Below are 25,219 nucleotides of genomic sequence, written 5' to 3'. Positions count from 1 at the left end.
CATAACAGGCTCCAAACCACCTGACCTAGCAACCCAGATCCCAGCTGGAGTTAGCCTCTGACCCCAAAGTGATGCCACCCAGGTCCTGGACCCTATGTGCGACCTGAATTCATGCTTTTGAGGGTCTTCCCAATTGTGAACTGGGATTGACCACTCACTGGGATCGCCACCGCGAAGCTCCAGGACAACCATTCATGACGACAACAGGATCTTTGCAGTACAGCAATGACCATCTGCAACACCAGGCCTATTCTCCTTGCTACAACTAAGAGCTTCCACAATGCCTTCCTGCTCCTCGTGTCCAACTCCACCGCAAACAGGACTCTTTGAGCTAGACTGAGAAGGCAACTTTTCGGCTGGACTAACCTGGTCATTGTATATGACTAGCACTTTATTGCGGTCAGCCCGAAATTGTAACTTTCTCGCAGTCTTGTACAGCCAGATAGCTGCGAGTAGCACTTTGGCACTATTTTTACTCAATCTTTAAAATTGCATTTCTCCGGTTCTAATGATTGAATTTTTGTAGTTTTGGTCTTAAAATATTTATTAAGATGTGCACTATTTCTCTAAATTCGTGTCTGATTTATCTTGTGTCGTGTTTTCATTTTATTACTGTTTGATTACTGTTTGAAGTGCTGCACAAATACTTTACACTTGCCTCAAAGTTAAGGCTGACTTGTCTGTGCCAAGCTAACAGGGAGTTAAGAACAGGTTAATGTGGGGTGTTTGCTTGTGCCTAACCCTGATGAGGATTGTGGTCGCTGCTTGAGTAGTGTTTCAGACCCTCAATTAATAATCCAATTCCTCACAGCTCTGTATTCATGGAGCACTGGTTTGGGGCTGCCCATCCTTAAATCCACTGCAAGTGGTATCAGCCCAGTGAGGAGGATGGGCAAGGTATGGCAAGAACAAGGGGCCATCTGAGGGGAGCTATAAACTGAGGAGATGTGTCCCAGTAAATAGTTCTAAGCTTAAAGACACTTCTGTTAAGATACTTTTCTGAAGACAGTGCTGTGGAGACAGAGGAAGAAGCAAAATATCTCCTTTACATTAAAGAATTATTCTGAAATGCCCCAAGTCGCTTTAAGCAGTAATACATTTAGCATACACTTTAACATTAGGAGCAGTGTTGGTGAGTGTGTATTAAATGGACTATGGCACAGGCTAGTCTATACCTTCGGAAGGTTCTGTGTTATTTTATGTAACCTAGCACAGAGCACAGAGTGACCAAAGGAGATGGCATTGTTCCTGCTAGCCTTGTGGTCAACGTGATGGACAAAGGTCTTGTGACAGGGCATAGTAGAAAATAATTTTGGCCTGTCCTCTCTGGTACATGTCTGTCAGTGGTAGAAGAAGGTGGTGTGGTGATGTGGGACATTAAAGCACAACTTTCTCGTGAGAGAGACCTGTCATCATCTTGAATTACAGACCTGGGTTCTGGAGTGAAGGCGATTGGTCTGTTGACTTTAACATCATCTTTAATAGAGACAGGCTCAAGAAAGACTACCCAATGTCTCGTTTTAATTAAGAAACAGTAGAAAGCTTGGCATTTGGCCAATTGCAATATTAAAATATTATTGCAATGAAAATATTAAAATATGACATTCAGGAAATTATTCAGCAGGATTATTTAGCATTAATGATGTTTGTATTATTCTATGTGCTTCTGTTAAAAAATGTGCCTTATTCGCAACCAACAGGGAGGTTCATTAGGTTGGGGTATAGTTTGGGTGGTGATTCTGCATATTGACTTTTGTGATATACTCTTACTGGTAATGCATATGTGGTATATAAAGTTTCCATGTAAGTTGACTCCTGTTCTTTAGAAACTGCAGTTTATCCTAATTAGTGGTGGGCGGAACTGGCGGACTTTCTTTCCATGGAATTCCACGGAGTTACATGAAAATTCTGCGAGATTCCGCCGTCTTCCGCGAACTGGCAGAATGAGGCACATTGTGCAGCTCGTGCTGATTTTTAGGGCTGGGAACTCGTATGGTGCTGAAAAATCTTCACGATTGGTAGCAGAGGGGGTTGTTTCTCGAGTTGATGTTGCTACCGCTGAAGTAGGTTTTCTACTGGAGTGGAAACTTTTTGACCCGAACAGTACCGACTGTCCTTGACCTCTCAGGTTGGGGAAATCTCACGGGAAATCATGCTAGGAGATCTCAAATCTTACTTATGCTTGCCAACTTCCCATTGGCTAGCTGCTCACTAGAAAAACTCTGCCACATGGCGCTAGGTAGAATTTGGCTGGTACTCCGCCAGTGGAGCAATATTTATCACCCACCCCTAATGTTTGTGGTCTGCTGAATGCTCAGTCCAGCAAGACATGTTGCCAAGTTTAAAGTATCCATCTGTAGGCTATTTTAGAAGTACATATTTAACATTTATTTTCAACTCTTCATAGAGTTGAGTTAGCAGTTTGGGGAATAACTTGTATATTGTTGTGTAGATAGATACCTACTGCTTGTGCAAGTCCAAATATCATGGGTGTGGGGAAGAGTAGCACCCCATAGAGATTTGAATTTATTACAGTTGTGTGTGTTTGTGTAAACTAGGGAAAGAGCAATACTCTTTTGCTAAAGGTATTATGCATGGAGCACCCTGTGGTATGTGCAGTTGGGACAAGTAGTACCCTGTGATGAGATGTTGCAATGTAGAGTATAATCAACAACAAAACGGATTCAGGGAGGGTCCAAGGGATATAAGGTTTAAAGACCCGTACCTGGTTATTATCCCCAGCAACTTCTATATGTATAACACAGAAAACACAGAGGGTCTATCAGCTTAATTATATAGCTGGACTGTCAGTCCGAGTCACCAGGATCTCGGGGTGTATAAATCACATGAAGACAGCATAATTCAATATACGGTGAACACCATGTGTATAGGAAAAGCCAACACAGCGCAGATCATTCATACATGGCTGACAAATCCAGAACAATTAGTGAAGGGTTTCCATCAAATAGACTCAGTGATCAGTCCTATCATTTGGCCAAACCCAAGTGCATGTCAGTCTGGTCCCCTGATCATTGAGACAGCAAACACCGCACCATCTATTGCTGGTTAAGGATTTGGTCCACCAATTTGGAATTTGGATTTGCAATATTACAGAGCCCATCCTCTTTTTTCAGGACCAGGATCAGACCTGAAGATAAAGTATGTCACTAATAAAGTATTGGATAAGTCATACATTCACCCCCAGTCAAGAGATCCGGGTTAAATCCATTGTTTTTTTGCTTACCATACCAACCCGGTTTAGACCATTCTGTATGCTAATCAGTCTTGACCCTGCTGCTCATGGAAACAGTCCAGCCCCAACTGCCAAGCCAGGCCCTCCCTGGACCAGAAACAAGCATCCTGGGACCGGTTTCTGATAATACCCCTCATTAGCCAGTATAGTTTGAATCCAGTGACATAGTGAGCAAGCGACCCGCTTCTGGGCATACCCATCCCACTTGGGGTGAAAAGTGCTACACAAACAAATGATGGACGGAATGCTGAATAAATCATACATTTACCCCCAGTCACGAGTTCCAGGGTAAAACCATAGTTCTTTTGCTCACCAATGAACGCACAACCACCAGAACCACCAGAACCAACTTCCACTGTGGAATGGAGGCCATCGTTACATGGATGAAAGACAGCTGCATCAAGCTCAACTCTTACAAGACCGAAGTACTCAACCTGGGACCCACCCCTTCAGACTCCTAGTGGCCAGTCACTCCGGGATCTCCCCCCATCCCAACGGACCACACACACAACCTTGACATCAAACTGAACTCATAATCCAGCGCCCCTAAGGAAAAACTGTCTCACCAACGCTACCCAACTCCACAATACTCACCATTTATCATAAATCACTCACTAGGCCCATATACTAACGAGACAATTTTTGGGCGACTGAATCATGTGACCTAATTAAACAGAACTATTCACAAACTATTTACAATTTTATATACAACTGCAGTTTATCATTTCTTACCATGGTTTAAACTAATATCATTATAATTAGATCACTTAGGTAAATGGATCAGCTGATGGTAACTAGACCATGAATAAACAAGACCAGCTTGTCATTTCAAAAATCTAATTGTATTACCTTTATTATTCAGAAAAAAGCATTCTTTATGAATCTTTATTTTATTAGCAAAATGTAAGCTGCGTTTATTAAGTAGAAAGCATAATAGACCGACACTTCAAAGGCAAACCAGTTAGCATGAATTAAAGAAAATAACAGTTTCCATTCCCTAAATTCTATTTCCCTGTCTAAATATCACTTCACCTAAAAGTAAGTCATTTAAACCTATTATCCTTACGTGCGCCTAAGAGTCCAACAGCACGACACGCCCTTAAGGAATCGGAAAGCGAGAGACGCCCTCCTGTCAATGGGGCCAAGTTTTATACCTTTCTGCCTAGCTAATCTCACTAAATTGTATATTTTTCTCTGCCATCCAGTGTCCTCATTGGCTGACTGATGTCGGCTCATATGGTGTCATCACCTTTCTCCAAGCCTAGATCGGGCTTTTCTTAGAGTCCATTGTCTCTTATTCTCAAGTCACGGAGCTTCCTTAAAATGATACTTTCATTTGAGCCACCGTACATGACTTCCTTGTCTTGGCAAACTTTGCCGCTTCCTGTCCTTGAATCTGTCTTTCCAAGAGCACGTTTAACAAAGTTCTTTTGAATTTTCAAAAACGTTTTGTCTACGTGGTAAAAGTTTCCACTTCCAAGCAGGGCTCTTGCTCTTTCTGGACAGGACTTGACAACGCCATCTTTTCAATGTACCCTTTAGGCCTCACTCGAAAACTATTATTTAAACAAACACAAGACATCAATTAATTAAAGAATTGAGACCCATTCTGTTACCCACCCCCTTTGCTAATTATTAACCCATTAATATATATTACCTAGCTGTGCACACAAAGCTGCATTTCATATTAACGTTCTTCTTATAGGCCGCAGGATTCTCCATGAACCTATGCCACATAAAAGACATAAAGACATAACTTAAGCACACAAAATAAGCACATGCCATTAGTTAAACAGCCGCATTTAATACTGACAAAGACAATAGACAAGGTTAGTTTATTATTTTATACACACTTGCTTTTGCAACAAAGAGCACATGAATTAGTCCCTCGTGTTGTGAAAATGCATTTTAAACTAGGTGGGTTAATAATTCATCACAAATCAATTAATACGGTTATATTATTATGGAAGTTTAACTTTGCGAGCCAGAACAAAATATCATTCTGAATCTCGCTCCATCACTCACAGAAACCCGCCAAATCAACACAGTTTCCTCAGCCTGCTTCCATATGCTCTGCCTACTCCGACTTTCAGATGGATCCCCACAGAATCCAGAAGGACGGTCACCTACGCACACATCACCAGCAGACTCGACTATGGCAACGCACTTTATGCCGACATCACCCAGAAATAGCTCAAGATGCTACAGAACGTCCAAAACGTCACCACAAGACTGGTCCTCGACTCCCTGCTGCAGCCCCATCATGCAACACCTCTGACAACTCCACTGGCTCCCCATCAACAAGAGAGTCACTTTCAAGCTCCTCACTCATACCTATAAAGCCCTACATGATGAAGGGCCAGCGTACCTGAACTACCGCCTAACATTCCACGTACCCGCCTTCCAACTCGCCCTCGCCTCCTTCCCCAGGATCCACAAGGCCAGAACTGGGGTAAGGTTGTTCTCCTACCTCCCCACCAAGACCTAAACCACGTTGCCCCTGTGGCAATCAGCGTCACTGACCAATTCAGGAAGGACCTCAAGACCTAGCTCTTCGATTGATCCTCTTCCCAGTCCAACCAGCAGCCACCCCTCCCCCAGCACCTTGAGACTCTCACAGGTTAGTAGCTGCACTTTACAAGCCCTTGATTTATTGATTGATTGATTGATTGACTATGCTAGCCCAATTTAGACCCAGCCATATGCAAATCAGTCTTGACCCTGCTCTTCATGGGAACAGTCCAGCCTCAACTGCCAAGCCAGGTCCTCCCTGGACCAGAAACAAGCATCCTGGGACTGGTTTCAGCCAGGCTCTCTTGAATCCAGTGGCACAATAAGCAAAAGATCCACGACTGGGCTTACCCATCCCACTCACTGCAAAAAGTGCCCTGGAAACAATTGATGGACAAAATGCTGAATAAATCAAACATTCACCCCCAGTCAAGAGATCTTGGTTAAATCCATCATTCTATTGCTCACCATGCCACCCCAGTTTAGACCAAGCCATATGCAAATCAGTCTTAACCATGCTCCTCAAGGGAACTGTCCAGCCCTGACTGCCAAGCCAAGACCTCCTTTGTACAGAAACAAGCATTTTGGGACTTGTGTTTTTCATGCAACATCCATTAAAAAAGCTCCTTTTATATCAAAACAGGACCCTACATTTGAGAAATGGCAGTGGGTTGCACAGATTATGTGCAATAATATTAGTGAGCTGCTGCTCTAGTACAATATTGAAAAGACACTGCAGTATACCTGAATATTAGATGGACTCAAATGTAAAATTTGGATCAGAGTTCCTGTGCAGTGGTGTTGGTTGGCGACAAGTGAAAGTGGTTGGGTGAGTGAAATGGCACTGAGAGAAACCAGCAAGGCCTTTAGACTCAGTGCCAAATCTCTGAATCGTGGCTCATGATAAACAATGCCCCTAATGGGCCACAACTGAGAGCCCTGGAGAAGAGGCTGAATAAGTGGGAATTTCTGACAGTGGGTCAAAAAGGTGTTGACTCAAGGAAAATTAAATACAAGTCAGACAACAAACATTAACTAAATAACTAACTTGCATTACATTCATGTTTTAAAGTTCAAATGTGTACCTTTAAAACCTTAATGTAATGTATGTCAGCAATGTAGTTATTGTTATAGTGCTTACAATTTTTACAAGAAAATGCAATAACTACTTACCCAATGGCTCCTAGTCTTCCAAGCGCAAAGCCCCAGAGCCTACTCCCCTAGCCAATCCAGGCAATGCTCTCATGCTGAAAAGCAGCATGAGAGAAGCACCATTCTTAGTTGGAGCAGGTTGGCTCATCACTCCTACACTCCTATCTTAAACTGGAGGCCTGTGCTTGCTCCCCTCCGAGCTGTCTAGCACAGCACGGTTGGAGAGGTTTCAAGTGTGCATGCCAGCTGGCCATTGCAAGACAGTTGGCCAAAGTGATGTCCGCACTTCAAACTGGAGTAGCCACCATACTTCCTCCTGTTGCTAATCAGCAGCAATAGCCCCACCCTGCTCTGACCCTAGGCTCGGGCTGGCCACTTTGAAAAATATGGTAATAAAATGATTGTATTAACAATTTAATTTTCGTGCTTGCTGAGCTCACAGCAAGGGGGCGGGACAACGGTCTTTCACCCTAATGGAGGAACTGCCGCTACTGAGCAGTGCCAGTGACCTGGTCAAAGAGAGCATGAAAAAGCTGAAACTGTATCCTAAATTCAAAGCTGTTGTGAACAGGGGCCCCCAAAATATGTTTGGCCTTGGGCCCCCAACATCTTTAAGATGTCCTGAGTCCTTGGTCAAAGAGATCTAGCGATGTCAATTTTCCTCATAGGTTGGATCTCTAGAGTAATGAAAGAACATCCAACTATCTACATCTTTTAATATCTAGAGAGCGATGTGTCAAGCAAAGGAACTTAAAATTACAAATCGCAGCGTTTAAAAAAAACCTGAAGCAATATCAAAATTAAAGTGCGAAATCTATTGCAGTAAGTCACTAGGCAAAACAATGGCACTTCACCTTGAATTCCTATTCAGAATTGAAACTTCTTTAGTTTAAGCACAAGTAATTTTTTGAGTATGCAATAGGAATGACTTTGAGAATGTAGAATAAATGATCACTACCAGAGCCTTGGAGAGCATGCTGTACTCATGGAAAAGCTTAGAGTGACTAATGGTTCTTTGTGGATGTTTTAACAATAAACTACCAGGTATCTGTTTAGTTTATGTCCTCAGGCATAGAGATTTATTGTCTTTTAAAGCCTTCTGTTTTATGTTCCAGTTTCTTGTTGACTGTTGCATTCTCATGCTATGATGCGTACTGCAAGTGTTTCAGATAAGAACTTCGCTTCTATTCATGACCCATTATTGGGAACTGTGCCATACACAGTCCAGGCTCCTGTGTGCCAAGGAGATGCGCCACAGCACAGCGTGCGCTGCGAATGAATCACTGATGAGCTAATAACAGACACACAAATGTCTGCACATGACTATTCTCGCATCACACACATCGTTAAACAGGCAGGGACTCCTATAATGTAGAATCTTAACCATATGTTTTATGGCAATATTAAAAATGTAATGCTTATACCATGAGTCTGGTTAGTATAAAGCTCTCTGAAATAGGGAATGCAAATGCATATTTCCTAGTGTTCTCTTTGTTGATAACATGTGCATGTGGGAGGCCACAAACTTGTTTTTATCTAAAAGCAGAAAGCTAGCACATTTTGAATATACTACACTCAACTGCTGGCAAACATGAGAAAGTAGAACTGGATAACAATTTTCTATATGTAATAAAATATTTTCACTTGTATATACTGCCTACAGTACAGAAATTCTGGGAAACAAATACTTTACTGGGGATTAACTAGTTTAGTTTTCGTGGCATACTTCTTCTGTTCCATCTCTATAAGCAGCACTATTTTCCAAACCCACCTTGTCTTTCTGTTTCCCATCTAGGCTCATCTTCCACCTCAACTCCTTTTTTATATCTATAGACAGTTTTAGCTGTCTTTTGGCAAATCTATTGTTTCCAAGACATAACATATGCTTAGACTTGGCTTTGGGTTAGCCCCTTGTACATGACTGGATGGCTTTGTGACAGTCCTTTTCTTTTTATTTGATGGTTTCCCCCAATGTTGTTGTGCAAGAAGACATTTTAGTCTCACAGTCCTATTTTACATTCAGAACTCTGAGTGCATGTGTTTCCTTGCTCTCTCTTCCCCACTTGACACTGTGACCCCACTGCATGCTCCCTTTTTACTCCCTCCCCCTCACCGATGAACCATGTCCCACTTAATATTTTAAATATTTCTATTTTTTTATGAAGTTCCAGCAGCTGCAAAGTGCTACCATGCTGCTCACTTCCTTGTTTTGCCTTTTGTACACTTTTTTAATTCACCTTGCAAAATGGCTGCTCACCATGTTAGAATAGTGGATTAAAAACAACGCCATGCTTTATTAGATATGAGCACACATGCATCAAGGTGCAAGTGTAAGCATAAAGAGCCATCATGGAATAGGTTTTCTTTAATAGAAGACCACCTTGGACAAATGTCAGCCATTTATCCACATGTGTGTGCATGCATCAAGTTGCATTTGCATGTGAATGCAAAACAAATAAGAATTGCCAAGCCAAGAGTGGAGCCTTTTAAATCCAAGGCATATTGACTTTGCCCATGCTTGTATCATCTTTGTCCAATAGCAGGACTCTGAATGCCCTTGATATATGTGTATCATAGAAATCCTAGAGGAAATGTTTAGTTTGGTTGTGAGAAAGTAATTTACTAGTTGAGGTGGGCTGGTGTTCACAACAGGTAATAAGATCTCTGTCTTGTTAGGTCCAATCAAAGGTTTCAGTAATTTAAACCTGAACTCAACCCCTGTTTGTGGATGTAAAACTTAACAAGGCATGCCTTTGATCACGCACACATTTATCACACATGTAATGTAATGCGTTGACATTTACCACACTTTGCATTACAATGTGGGTCCTTGCCACATATGTTTGTGGTATTGTTTATCTATCTATCTATCTATCTATCTATCTATCTATCTATCTATCTATCTATCTATCTATCTATCTATCTATCTATCTATCTATCTATCTATCTATCATCTATCTATCTATCTATCTATCTATCTATCTATCTATCTATCTATCTATCTATCTATCTATCTATCTGTCTATCTATCTAACTGTCTGTCTGTGGGTCCGTGCCACATATGTTTGTGGTATTGTCTATCTATTTATCTATCTATCTATCTATCTATATATCTATCTATCTATCTATCTATCTATCTATCTATCTATCTATCTATCTATCTATCTCTATCTAACTGTCTGTCTGTGTGTCCTTGCCACATATGTTTGCGGTATTGTCTATCTATCTATCTATCTATCTATCTATCTATCTATCTATCTATCTATCTATCTATCTATCTATCTATCTATCTATCTATCTATCTATCTATCTATCTATCTGTCTATCTGTCTATCTGTCTATCTATCTGTCTATCTGTCTATCTATCTGTCTATCTGTCTATCTATCTGTCTATCTGTCTATCTATCTGTCTATCTGTCTATCTATCTGTCTATCTGTCCATCTACCTGTCTATCTGTCTATCTGTCTATCTATCTAACTGTCTGTCTGTCTGTCTGTCTGTCTGTCTGTCTATCTATAGGTAGCTATACTTGTGTGCTCCTAACCTTCTTATTTTAAATAATTCAATGTAACATTATTTTCTAGAGGTTTTATGTTAAGTTCCCGCCTCCTTTATTTTCTATGGAACACTGTTGCAGTACCAGTGGTTTGCCATGTGTAGTGCTGGACATACTATTGATTTTTGTTAGCAGTATCTTACACTCAGAGTTTACCAAACTGTAGAAACTTACTCAAACCTTAAACTTACTCAAAAGTGTAAGTTTGAATCAGGCCCTTAATCTCCCTTAAACCTCTTCCTGCTGACTGCATTGTACTTAATGGGCTGGCACCGAACAGGCATCTCGCAAAAATGAACTCTGGGTTAAGAATAATGACCAAACTCCTAGTGCTCCCATTATTTAAAATAAAAATAATAAACCAAGGGACCAGTGTTTCATAAAGCTGACATAACCAAATTGATTTTAGGTTGCAGGTGTCTTGAACAGTCCTGAATGGTACCTCTTACTAGATCTGCCATGACCTAATGTATGTGCCCCCTTGAGGGACACATTAATCAAAGATATAAAGATATTGAAGGCAGGACTCAGTAGTCCAAGAGGGTGACGTGAGGGTTTGTGACTCTACTCGGTTCTGCACTTTATCCTAATAAATCCTTCTAGTGGTGGCATTCCCAGATAACCCTGATGTTTTCCGTGCTTTCCCAGGAGGAAGCCAGAGGGTGAAGACCAGAGGCAACAGAGAGGTGGAACTCTCGCCTGTGGTGCAGGTGGGACTCCTTAGCAAATACCAACACTGGAGGGGACAGGAGTGGCTGGTGCTGGCTCCTGATTCAGTGGCCTGCTTCTTCACAGCTGAATACTGCTGCACGCCGTAGGAAGGATCAGGCTGGTGGTGACACCAGGCAAGAGTACAGTGGGAACTGGCCAGTGTTGCTAGAGAGGCCGCTGAGGACCTGCAGCATAAGCTGCACATGTGGTGGGTGCACAGGGGGAGCAAGGGAGTTGGAGAATTAATGTGGGGGCTCTTGAGGCAAATGGAACCCAATACTTAAATACCTCAAGGGATCCCTCCCCTCCTCTCAAAAAGTAACACTATGGGGCCGATTCTGATCCTGGATTTTTATTTTCCATACAAATAGGATTTGTATTTTTTTCCATACACATTATAAAAGTCCCTTCCAACCCGTGTAGTACGATTCGTACGGGAAAAATGCATACAGATCGGCCCGATCCTTACAAATCGGATCGGGAAAAGCTGTACGACACGGACTTGTAAAAAAGACCATACAATTTGTAAAAAGGCTGTCCAACCCATCAAGTACGATTCGTACCGGGTTGTCAGCATACGATTTGTATGGAAAATGGCCTGTATACGGGGAATGACTCGTACCGGGCAACGAAGCGAACCCCTATATGCCTCGTACCCTGGTATGACTCGTTCTGGGGGTACGACTCATACCGGGGTACGGGTCGTATAGGGGTATGAGGCGTACAGGGGTCCCCCCACATGCGAGGCGTGTGTATGGTGCGTACCCCAACACCGCGCATGTACGCAAAGTACGTACGCGATTTTTGGGGTACGGTGCGTATATACGTGATTTTGGGGTACTGGTCGTGTACGCACCGTACAAGCACCGTACCCCAAAATCGCGTATGTACGCACCGTACCCCAAAATCGCATACGTACGCACCGTACCCCAAAATCGCGTACGTACGCACCGTACCCCAAAATCGTGTACGTACGCACTGTACCCCAAAATCGCGTATGTACGCACCGTACCCCACTTTCCGTGCCATCCGTACGCACCGTACATACGCACCGTACCCCTGTATTCCTGGGGTGTACAACGCCTACATGAGGGGGTCTGTCTCGTACTGTTTTCGGGGCATACAAGGTTTTTCCGGCACTTTTTGGCTCTTGTAAAAAAAGAGCTGTATGGAGTGCCGTTTGTACGAATCGTACTTGCCGGGTTGTAAACTGCTGCCGGGAATATATGGGAACGTCGTGTACAGAGCAATCCAAATCGGAATCGCTTGTATATAAGAGTTGTATGGTCTTTTTTACAATTTGTATGGAGTGCGTCTATTTGTACGGATTGTACTTCCTAGGTTGTAGGGGCCTCCTTACAAGTACGAGTTGTATGGGGAAAACGCTCCATACTACGATTTGTACAGCATTTTTCCAGGATCGGAATCGGCCCCTATGTATGAGAACCTGAGCTTTGTGGCTCGCTGAGGCGGGTGCAGGCCCTGCACAGTGCGTTCCTTGGGTTTGACTATGCCTCCACTCCAGAGACAATTTGGGAACAATGAGAGGAGGCAACATGGTGCCCCCCCTATATAAGGAGACAACACTTGGCTAACCCCAGAATTACAAACCAACTACTATAGTTCCTACACAAATGGGTAGTACCGTGGGACCAGCCCCTGGGGTGATTGCCGTCCAGATGGACTAGTGGAATTCCCCAGGGATAGTTGATGTGACTGTCCTAAGATACCACCAGTTACAAGGTGCCCACAGAAAGATTGTAATGCGCTGGGGTCCCCCATCCCCCTGGGTGGGAACTGAAGAGCTGCCAAGTGGTGGATGTAGGTGAGAGGCAGAATGAACCTCAGGGCCATTTCCTCTTGTGCTAGTCAGAGGGCGGGATGAAAGCTGGGCTGCCATACTTTTGGGAAATGGCCCTCTCTGAAGGCTTACCACAACCTTTTTGCCTTCCTCCTCCTCTTTTTCTGACCTTCTTTTTGTTGGCTGCAGGACTCTGGGCACTTTACCACTGATGACGAGTGCTAAAGTGCTTGTGCTCCCTCCTCTAAACATAGTATAATTGGTTTACACCTTTGGTTGACTTATTTGATTTTCTAGTAAGTCCCTTGTAAAGTGGTGTACCATAAAATGCTACTAGTGGGCTGCAGCACTGATTGTGACAACCACAGAAGTAGCCTTTGAAACCTGTCCCAGACCTGCCACTGCAGTGCCTGTGTACGCAGTTTACTGCCACTTCAACTTGCTATTTAAAACTACTATCCAAGACTTAAACTCCCATTTTTTATTACGTATTAGTCACCCGTAATGTATGCTCTAGGTAGCCCTGACGGCAGGGTGCAATGTAAATAAAAGATAGGACATGTACTTTTATATGTTCTATGTCCTTGTAGTGACAAACGGCCTATTTAGTTGTTCGCCATGCTGAGGCTTATCCCTCTCAAAGACCAGCATTGGAAATTCCTTAATATGCTTTTAAGCTGAATTTCCTAATCAGAGAGGAGTAGCTTTTTTGTGTTTGATATGTTTGAAATGGTAGTGACAAATCGTCCTCACTGGTAAAGTTGGATTTCACATTACTGATTTATAAATGCCACTTTTACAAAGTGGACATTTCTCTGCGCGAATAACTCTGTGTGATTTGCAGCATGTCTAATCAATACATGTCTGAGCTGGGTGAAAGCTGCATTTTGAGCATTCCCTCTAGACAGTCACACTCACACTGGAAGGGGTAGGTGTGACTGAGCAATCATTTGCACTGTAACATCCTTTCTAGTCATAAGGGAGAGAGGTGTCTCACACTGACATCTGAATAGGCTGTGTCCTGACTAAGGGCGGGCGGTGAACTTCGCTCTGCTAGCGAAATTTGAGGAGATTTAATAACTCAGATCTCTGTTTGGAGTGCTAAGTTTTCCAAAACTCCGCCAATGCAGCGGAGCGAAGTTCACTGGTGCAGGAAGACGTACCTGCTACCCAGATTGGTGTCTCCTGTGTCTTGCTCCTGCTACTGGCCCTGGCTTTGCTACTTCCTCTGCTCCGGGAGAATTTCAGGAAGGACTGCAGTGTGCATGGTATACTGCTTGAAGACATGTCTGTAGGTCAGGCGGGCGGGTGGCCAAGGCTTTAGTGGTGGGCTATGGGTGGTCGGGGTGGGACAAGGGGGGCTAAAAGCAACACACTGAATTTCCCCAGAGTTTTCTAGCGACTGTGAAGTTCCGAGTAGTACCACTGTTGGAGCAAGGACTCGTAGAACAGAGACTTGCTCGGAAGCAATTCTCTCGCTTTACTCACTAACATATTATTAAATAAGTTTTGTGAATAACTAACTCACACCACATCAACACGTGGGTTAGTGAAGCGTGCTTATGTGTTTACTAAAGATAATATTATGAATGAAGAACTAACATGGCTTTAAACTCGGGAATATTTATTGCGCAGGAGTCAACTGCATCTTTTTAGTATGATGAACTATCGCTTGGAGGGAAATTCCTGCACATGAGCAGAAGGTACTAAAATGGAGTCTTGAAGGCTTCCGTGCTTGGCATCTGCTTGCTGAAACTAATTGGAGTATTTTTTAACTGCTTAACCGTGGCGCGAATTCCTCTGCAGTGCTGTGGTTTAAAAGAGTGGGCGGGCCGCGTCGGCCAACGGACGTGCGCAGCACTACCGAGTTAGTGCTCGCGATGGCCGTTGGGCGACGCGCGCAGTGAAGGGTTTACTAATGTTAACGCAGGATAAGTCTAATAAATAAACTGGGATAGAGTGGAGGTGGGGGGTATACAGTGAAACCATTTATTTTTTAAAGTAACATCTGTCTTTCTGACTTTATTACTAGTGCGTATTTTGGGCCTCTCATGTATGGCTGGAGTGGGCTGGGTCATGTGATAACCGCGCATGACAACTGAAAGTCAATCTGGAGCGATGAAACAAAGGTTGGAAAAAGGACAAGGTCGCAGAGTGGCCGAGCCTTAGAACGGACAGTGAAAAGTTAAACTGAATGGACCTGCATGTTAGATTTTTAATAAATGTTGCAGAAGAAATGTGAATGTGGGTGGGAAATCAAAATATGAATACAAATTAAGGGGATGGGATTGCGAACATTGGTATTACTGAATTAAATTACATGTAAGCATGGTGTGATGATCTTTCCCTTTGCCTGACCATTCAGATTTAGTATTTTTCGATATTGAAACATTAATGGGTGGTACATGAAGAAAGAAAGGTATAATTGAGATAGCTTTAGTTAGTTAGAGCGCTCAATTTGGGATGCTGTTGTTGCAGGAGGTACTGTTCCTGGGAGAGATGCCGATGAAGAACCGAAGGCAGAACCTACTATCTTGACTTAATTGAGTTAGAAAGAAGATCGCAGAAGATTTATTTACAGATGTTCTTTTCTGTCTGTCCTCTCCTTCCTGAGCATTGATCATTAAGTGAGTCCAAAGTATGTGTTTAATTGAATTATCTCTCTTGAAATTAAGGGTGACTGCACTGTGTATTTGAGATGGTTCACATGAATTCAATTTAGATAAAGATTTTTTAAAACTTTCCAGAGTCTGTTGTTATTTAACTTTGAATAAAAGAACAAGTTAGCTTTTGTCTTTTCTCCATCAACTAGTTCAACTAATGGTCCATCGACCAGAGAAAATAACATTTGATCAGTGAAAGGTTAGTTAGGAATAAGAAATACCTAATCTAGAATTGTGAAATCATAAACTTTGACTCCAGCGGTTTACTCAATTGTAGGTGTGTTTATGGGCCCAGGTGAGTGTATGGTATTTTAGTATTTGTTGTTGGTGCGCCACTGGATCAGTTTTCTGGTAGCAGAGTTATGGTTAATATTGACTAGTTTGGTGATGAGTATTGATTATTGATTCGTGTTTAACAAGAGTTAGTGTCTTGTTTCATGTTGTCTAGAATTCCCAGGAAATGAATAGCGGGTGGTGACAGAAGCCTTACTGCAGTGAGGTTACTCGTCTGTTGGAATAGCACTGAGAAGCTATGCAGGGCTGGTAGTGTTAAATTACGGACTATTTTCATATAAAAGAGTGCGTGATAGCGTAAGGTTCGCTGGTGAAACTTTGGTCTTATATTTTCTAGTAAGGGTAACACTGAAGGAGTAACAGGTTCTCTCAAGCTTGAATGAAGGGTAAACAGAGGTTTTACTTGTAGTAGAAGAGGAGTAATTCTGAGACTCCGTAATAAGTCGGAAATCTATCCTTTGTTTACCGGAACAGACAGAGTAGCGAATGTTTTTATGTTGTTATTAACAGACTTCATTCAAAGAAAAGAAAAGTAAAGTAATACTTTTTTTCGTATTACCCTGTGAAGGGAGGGTCAGTCACTGGAGTTGCACTGACATCGCAGAGAGCCGCGCTGGGATTGGTTAGAACAGCGGGCGTGTGACAGAAGCAGATTGTAAAGGAGGGGCCAGTAGTAAGGAGCAAAACTGACATCACAAAAAGGCCGCGCTGGCATTGGTCAGACCACGCATATGAGCCTTAGCTTGATTGGTCACTAGATAGAAGCTGCGTGAGGATTGGCCGAAAAAGAGTTGTATGTTGGATTCTAATTTGACTGCTGGTTTGAGTCGCACTGATGGAAGAGCTCAAGGGTTTGCGGATTATTGTTTCATATATCTTGCACCTAGAATGTATGGAGAAAAGAGAACAATGTCATTTATAAAGAAAATTAAGAATTTCTTCAAGAAAGATAAGCCTGTATTGACTAGAGAGAGAATTCCTATTCCACTGCCGAAAATGCCCGCTTCCTTTATGATGATGGAAAGAGGATATCGTGCTTGTGTGGTTGGAGAATTGGATAGAATATACAAAAGGTGATGGAGTTCTAGCATTCCCAGAACATGGTACGTTTAATGAGGGAATCCTTCAGAATTTGATAACGAGAATGAATGATTTGGAACCAAGACCTAGGTTAACTCAGTATGAGGCTTTGGAAGAATGGGAGACTGAGTCATTTTGTGGAAAAGTAAATTTTGCCATGTTATATGTGCCTACGTGTTCCCCATGTTATGTTATATGTGCATGATCGATATGCATGTATTCCCCTCTGATCGATTAAAGACGCAATTACAGTTGTGTCCATCTCTAGTATGTCAGTTTCCAGTTCTCGTGAATACAACGAATATCAGGCCTATGTAATCCTACGTTGCCACATTTTACAGTGTGCACGTTAATTCATTGAATTGTCCCCGTTTCTAGGCCTCAAAAGGGCCCGGACTCAGATTCAGCTCCTGTTTCCTGAACCCTCTCCGAGGAGCGATACAGCCCCCACCTGTATCCCTGACCCTTCACTTACTTTCATGCCTCGCAGTGCCCGGCTAGGCCTGGCTCTGCCTCCCAGTCTGCCAAGAGTATGTTATGTTTCTAGTTATCAGTCCAGCCCTCCTTCTCTGCATTCCTAAGCTACTGAATCACATCAATAGTTTCCGTCATGGTCTAGCCTTTATGTCTCCATGTAAGAGAAATACTGTATTAATATTCATAGAATATTCCTCGCACACACACTACATGTAGAATTATGCATGCACCAGTCTTAATGTCTGTTAGCCTTTGCCCTGATAACTTTTGGATTCTATCAACATGTACTATAAACACCAGATACTAGATATGCCTAGGTACATGTCGCTCTGACCCTCCAGACTTTCGTCTCCTCTTCTAGTGCAGAAGTCATAGCCCCAGTTCTCCCTGGTAACACGTCATTGCCAGTTTGCGCGCACCACTAGGTTAAAGGTCCCAGCTGCTCAGGTAGCCCCCTCCATGTTTCCGCCCCATTTATGACATATTCTGTTACGTTTACATCACATGTCTATGTATACGCCCTGTACACACCTCTTGTTACACCCACTTTATGCCTTATCTTTCGCGACTGCTACAAACTCCGCCTACTGTATTGAATGCAATGTATTTGTTTAACTATAAATATTGTGCACTGTTATTAAAAGTTACCCCTTATGCTCCCAGATCCTGCCCCCGGCAGCTGCCATCCTATTCCCATGCAGGCTGTCCTGTTCCTGTCCTTTTATGCTTAATTAAAGCCTGTCAACTCCAGCTACCTCGAATCTTGACTCTTATTTATTGAGCTACCTGTTTATTGATTATAGTCAAAAATAGAACCGGTAATTAATTATTTATTTACCACATAATGGCGCCCGAATAGGGACCTGCCCTTTCCCCACGCGCCGGAGAAGCCACGCAGGCCCCCTGATCCTCTGCAGCCGTGACGGAACCATACCGGCCACGTGCAGATATTTCTGCTTCAAGTATCCCTCAGGCCCACGGAGGAGACGGAGGTTGCGGTCCAGCGTCCAGACGAGGCGGTGGAGGAACGCGGCGAGTCCCGACCAGAGCCCAAGCCGAGAGTCCAAGGTCCGAGGTATCCGGAGGCCCACCTGTAACTGAAGTCCGAAGTTCGTCCGTCCGTCGTCGTAGCAGTCCAGTCCAGTCCGAGGCCTTCCGTTCTTGCTGCCCGGTGAGTACCATTGCTGGGGTAGTATCTAGACAGGGTCAATTAATTTGTCTCTGGTCCGTGGGTTTGGGTACACAGATCCAACACGAAGTGTCCACCTAGGTGGATGCGGGTCCTGACGTGTCTCTTTATGAGACCGGTAAGTTTCGTACTGTTTTAGCAGTGCATCTAGTCATTCCAGTAAGTTCTGTTCTGTTCTCGAGAAATTCATGTGTTCTGTTCTCAGTATTCCAGGTGATATTCTGTCCGAACTGTTAAATGTCAATTCATGTGTTTTCAGTGTCGTGGTATGAGTGATTTGTTTTTCAAGTTATTATTGTGTTTATCGTGTATTGTATTGTGTCCAGATTCCAGTCTAAGTCATGCCTCTGTTCTCGAAATTACGTCAGTTAAAAACCAGAAAAGGTCTGCTCGAAGAAGCAGTTCCTGTCCCGCCTAGGGACAGTCCAGGTCATTTTATGTATCATAAACATGGCATAAGTGCCATATTATATCTAGACTTATGGGTCGAGTATACTAAAGATCTAGAAGAGAAATATAGATGGCCTGTATCAGGTACATGGGATGCCGAGTGCATCATGCGAGTAGAAGAAGCATTATGGAAAAAGAAATCCAGACAGTCCCAGAAAGATGCCATCGAGTTATGGCGCAAAGAATCTCATAAAAGAACCGAAAAAGAAATCAGAAAGTTAGAATTAAGTAGGGAATCCTCAGAAAGAGCCCAAGAAAGGGAATTAATCGAAATAGGTGAACGAGTAAAAGCCGAACAGTCAGACAGACAGAGAAATGCCCTTATTAAGGGTATGTATCCTCTTCTTGCCGAGGGCTTGCCAAAAGCAACCCCGGAAGCACCATGTAATTTTCCGCCGACATTGGTTCCGATTAAGCTACGTCACAAACCGACCGCAGCTGATATTTTTCTCTCGTCCTATTTGGACGACACAGTCCCAGAATATGCAAATCCTGTTCCGCCAGCTCCTGTAAATAATGTAATTCCTGTTCCTCCAGCCACCGGGGCACCTGTTACAGCACCTGTTACGGTACCCCTGGTCCAGCCTACAGTACAAGTACCCGCTACATCGGTCACTCTGCCAGCACGAAGAGTATCAGTCGACGATTCCAGTTTAGGGGCCGCGGGGGGAGGTCCTCCTGGTACCCCGCCGCCACACAAACGTGTAACATTAGTCGAGTTACATGAACGTGCGTTACAGCGTACGCCCAAACATCAGTCCGTTGCAGATATCAAGCGAGCTCTTACCGAATGCCGTTATGATCCAGTCCCAGGCGATGATAATATGGTTATATATTCATTGCGCGTAAGACGGGTGACCGAGTATTTGGACACCCTACCGAATATGAAAGAAGATCTAGACAGAATATATCGTTTCATCCGTACAGGAGAGGATCCAGAAAGTATTGGCGAAATCATGTCTCTAAGGAAAGCTGAGACTCAGCTCATGCTATTAAAGTTTCTAATTAATTGTTTAATAAGAGAACAAGATTATCCGACTAAAGATCCGACCGAAATGAGAGTCCTGACAAAGTGGAGTGATAATATAGCCGAGGGAAGACACAGGACACTCAGTAGTATAGAAAGTATGTACAAGAAAATTCGTAAGGAAATAATAAAGTTACACGAGAAACGAAAAGCAGCACAAGTAAGCGAGAAAGAAGACGACTCTGATACTGAAGAGGTAAACGACGAGAATCCCACCAGAATAGCGTATGTAGGTAAATCTAGACTTCCCGACCGACATTCACGCCTAGAACACAAGAAAGTTTTTCCTCCTCCAGCACCAGAACAAGGTTCTCTTGAGCAAGTATTTCAAGTTACCGATCACATTCTGAAATCACGAATCGGTTATAGTGAACTTAGTACTATGCATGAACAAGAATTAGCCCGATCAGCAGTTCGATGGACTACTGATTCTACCACTTTTCCAGACGAAATAGTGGCACAAATGTTTCTGAAACTGCCCCCAGCCGAGCAGCGACTGGTGGGTATGTATATGATCCAGCACCTCATTACACTGTATGAGGGACAACATTCTGATCCAGGTCCGTTACATGATGTTCTGAACGAGTTACTCCAGTATAGATGGAAAGGTTTAGGTACCGATTTAATTAGTGTCATTCTAGAACAGCGCCACAAATATAGAACGTTTCTGAATCCGCATTTTGTTCACGTCTCACCTCCAGAAAGTAAACCATTTTACATAGATAGACAGCATTCGTTACGAGAAGTACACCCAGTTAGGACAGCGGGTGGTGAAATGCAACGAGTATTTGTTTACACCCCCATCACAAAGATGGAACTCTTAGAGATGAAGAAATTAATTCCTTGTCACGACAAAGATCCAGCAGGGTTCCATCGAGAATTAAAAGACATGCTCCATATGGGAGAATACACGTATCCAGATGTCATTAAAATGCTAAAGGTCCTGTTGCCCGCAGGGGTATATGAAAAACTCAAGGAAAAAGAATGGGAGGTGGGAGAGAAAAAGATTGATTGGACAGCTCTAGAAGCTGAAGATAAAATACGAGTACCAGGTACCGGTCTTGGGGAGAAATGTAAAGAATTGCCCGAGTTATTGATTCAAGTTTTGCCAAGATTACTAGCCACGAAAAAGGAAGATTGGGATGCAATCTCAGCATGCAAACAGAAACAGGATGAAGACACTAGTGATTTTTATTCTAGATTCGAAAAATGTTTCATTATCAACAGTGGTTTGAAGACAGGTAGCGAGTCATACCCTCATCTTTTTGTTACTAAACTAGTCGAGAATTCAAGTCCACAAGTTAAAAATAGAGTTTTGAAAGTCGAAAGTACCTGGCAAGCTAATACTCCGTCACAAATGCTTCAAATGCTCCAGTATCACCAGAATAGAATCAGGGAAGAGCAAGAACACGAAAGGAGACGTATGAAAGACACGAAAATGAAAGTACTAGTTGCACAATCTGTTCCACAAGACAGTCAGAAGAGGGGTCCGAATCAAGCCAGTCATCCTGCAGCTCCCGTTAAAGGGACATGCAATTATTGTAAACAGCCAGGTCATTTTATAAACGAGTGTGCAGTTCTGAAACACAACATAGCTACTGGTAAGACTAAAGAAAGACCACGTCCGCCTAGACCAGAACAAGTTTCACAGACTTCTCAGTCACCACAGAATGCACAACAGACAGTTCCAGCACCGCAGCCTATTGCTGCAACACAGCATGTTACACAGCAGATGTACCAGTATGCCCAGACAGAGTATCCAGAGTATCAACAGTATTCATGAAACAGCCTAGAGAGGGAGGTAGGCTTGCCTCTCATCGAGATACCTGTAGATCAAGAGGGTCCCTATGTACACAGTCAAGTATTAGGGAAAGACAGAAAGTTTTTGATTGATACAGGGGCAAGTAGGACTACTATCAGTCATGACGAGGTTCCAGGGGCTCCGCTCTCAGGCTCTAGAAATGTTTCCCTTGGATTTTCAGGAAAGCCTATTGTTAACGAGATTTCAAAGCCAGTTGCTCTAGAAGTTGGTCCATTGTCCCGAACTACTGATTTGTTACTTACGAAGTCATGTCCAGAAAATTTGTACTGATCCAAATGCACCTCCAGTATATCGATTAGTGATTGACCTTCGAGAACTTAATAAATGTATCATACCTCAGTATCCAGTAGTCCCAGATATTTCATCCCTATTAACAGCCATTGATTCTGAAGCTACATTTTTTACTGTAATAGACCTCAAGAATGCATTTTTCAGTGTCCCCATTCATCCAGACAGCCAGTACCTTTTCGGTTTTTGTTTAAATGGAAGGAGCTATAAATTCACACGAGCTCCTCAAGGTTTCACAGAAAGTCCTAGTATTTACAGTCAAGCACTTAAGAGACAACTAGACAATATTCACATGCCAACTGACACTGCCCTGCTCCAGTATGTCGATGATCTACTGATCACAGCCCGTTCTGAACGTGACTGCGAGCGTGCGTCACTTACAGTCCTGTATTTTCTGGCCGAGCAGGGGCACAAGGTGTCCCCTTCCAAATTACAATTCTGTGTCCAGCAAGTGATCTACTTAGGCCACTTACTGTCCAAGTGGGGTAGGCAGTTGACACCAGATCGTATCCAGTTAATAGCGAGTCTTCCACAGCCCAAGACACAGAAGGAGGTACGAGCTTTTATTGGCCTCACTTCTTACTGCAGACAATGGATTCCTCAGTATGCATTTCTAGCTAAGCCACTGATACAGTTAACGACCCAGGAGGCAGCCGTATCGACTGTCCTCCCTTGGACATCTGAACATACACTTGTTTTTAATGAATTAAAGAAAGCCTTATGCCAAGCACCTGTTCTAGCTACACCGAACTACAGTAAGCCCTTTACACTTTTTGTCACAGAACGTGATGGTACTGCATTATCTGTTCTCACACAAGACCAAGCAGGACAATACAAGCCCTGTGCTTATTTTTCGAGCACATTAGATCCAGTAGCCCAGGCTCTGCCTGCGTGCCTCAAGTCAGTTGCAGCCACAGCTCTAGCTATCAGACAAAGTGATTCCATAGTGTTAGGACACTCCCTGACAGTACAAGTTCCACACTCCGTGGAAGTTCTTTTAAACCGAACACAGACACAGCACTTGACCATTGCACGTTTAACAGGTTATGAACTGACACTGTTCCAGTCACACATAGAAATCAGACGCTGCAACGTTTTAAATCCAGCTACACTGTTACCGTCAGTTACTTCAAATCCTGCCACACATGACTGTGTGGAAGTTATTAACACTATGACTAAGCCAAGACAAGACCTGACAGACATTGCATTACCTAATCCCGACCTGACACTTTATGTGGATGGTTCATGTATGAGAACTAGTACAGGAGAACTAGTAGCCGCGTATGCAGTGACTACTGACACTGAAGTTATTGAAACACACCGTATTGACACCCTGTCTGCTCAAGCAGCAGAGCTAGTTGCTCTGACCCAAGCCTGCATACGTGCCAAGGACCTGAAAGTAAACATATATACAGATTCACGTTACGCATTCGGAGTTGTACACGACTTCGGAGTGCTCTGGCAGGAGAGAGGTTTCATGACTTCTCATGGAACCAAGATTCAGCATGGTCTCCTCATTCAAGCTCTGTTAGATGCAATACATTTACCGACAGCTATCGCTATCATGAAGTGCAAGGCACATACGAAAGTTACTGACATCATTTCCCAAGGTAACGATCTAGCAGATCGAACAGCCAAGCTTACAGCTCAGACTCCAGACATTCCAGTTAACACGACACAGACACTCACTTCAGATCCGACTACTTGTATGACAGTTAAGGACCCTACACAAGATGTCATAGACATACAGTTACATGCCACTCCCGAAGAAATCAAGAAATGGTCCGAACAAGGAGGGGTCGAGACAGATCAGGGATGGGTGACGAAGGGAAAAGCCACATGGTTTCTCCCCGACTCTATGGTTCAAGTCATTATCAATACCGCACATAGTCCAGCACATCTAGGAGAAAAAGCTATGTTAGACAGTATACTGAACCTTTGGTTCAACAAGCACTTACGAGCTGCAGCCAAGCAGAAAGTCCGTACTTGTATGATATGTTCCCAGTTCAATCCAGGAAAAAGTGTCCCGGTGGAACAAGGTGGATTCCAACCTCCTGACCACCCTTTTGAAGTCCTCCAGATGGATTATATTCAGATGGAGCGATGTCGAGGTTTCAAGTATGTCCTCGTAGTTGTATGCGCTTTGTCCAGGTGGACAGAAGCATATCCAGTTCCAGATTATACAGCAGCGACCACTGCCAAGCAGTTGGTTCGTGAATTCTTCCCCCGTTATGGACTCCCTAGGGTCGTGTATTCAGATAACGGCCAGCCATTCTCATCCGAGTTAATGAAACATGTTTCCCTTCTGTTAGGGTACCAGTGGAAGTTCCATTGTGTGCGCCATCCTGAAGCAGCCGGTCTCGTAGAGAGACATAATCAAACTCTGAAAATCCGTATTGCCAAAACATGTAAAGAGAAAGGTGTAGACTGGCTAGTTGCCCTGCCAGTTGCTTTATTCTACATGAGAATGGTCGCACATTCCAGATCAGGTCTGTCCCCTTATGAGGTCGTATTCGGCCGCCCCCCAAATATGTGGGGTACACCTAGACCCCGCAGTATTACAGATGTTTCCAGTAATATGTTGACAGATTACCTAGCTTCCTTGATGTCTGCCCTACACTCTTGTCGTTCACAGGTTGCCGCTGCATTTCCAGACAATACTGAAGTGAAACCACACGAGGTCCTTCCAGGCGATCTAGTATTAGTAAGGAACTTTGATCGTTCAAGTCCGCTGGAGCCTCGCTGGAAGGAACCGAGACTAGTCCTTCTGACCACCCGCACGGCCGTGAAGTTGGAAGGCCGCAAGGGATGGGTCCATCTGTCCCACATCAAGAAATTCCATGGACTTCGTAAAAAGACATTCGAAAAGGACTGTTCCATTTCTAAAGACTGCCTGAAACCAGAACTTAAATCTGAATTAAAAGTTCCTCTGTTAGAGAAAACT

At 43.3% G+C, this 25,219-nt stretch overlaps 1 protein-coding gene across 1 annotated transcript in view; it reads left to right on the top strand.

Annotated features, from left to right (window-relative positions):
• The window catches only part of ADAMTSL3 (ADAMTS like 3), a 2,298,702-nt gene that overhangs the window by 1,047,675 nt on the left and 1,225,808 nt on the right, over positions 1-25,219 (top strand). The gene's annotated exons all lie outside the window — the stretch shown is intronic.

Source organism: Lissotriton helveticus, chromosome 3_2 (genome assembly GCF_964261635.1).
Source record: "Lissotriton helveticus chromosome 3_2, aLisHel1.1, whole genome shotgun sequence".
Classification (NCBI taxonomy): Eukaryota; Metazoa; Chordata; class Amphibia; order Caudata; family Salamandridae; genus Lissotriton; species Lissotriton helveticus.
Note: the sequence above shows the minus strand (reverse complement) of the source record. Positions and strands in the feature narration are given on the sequence as shown.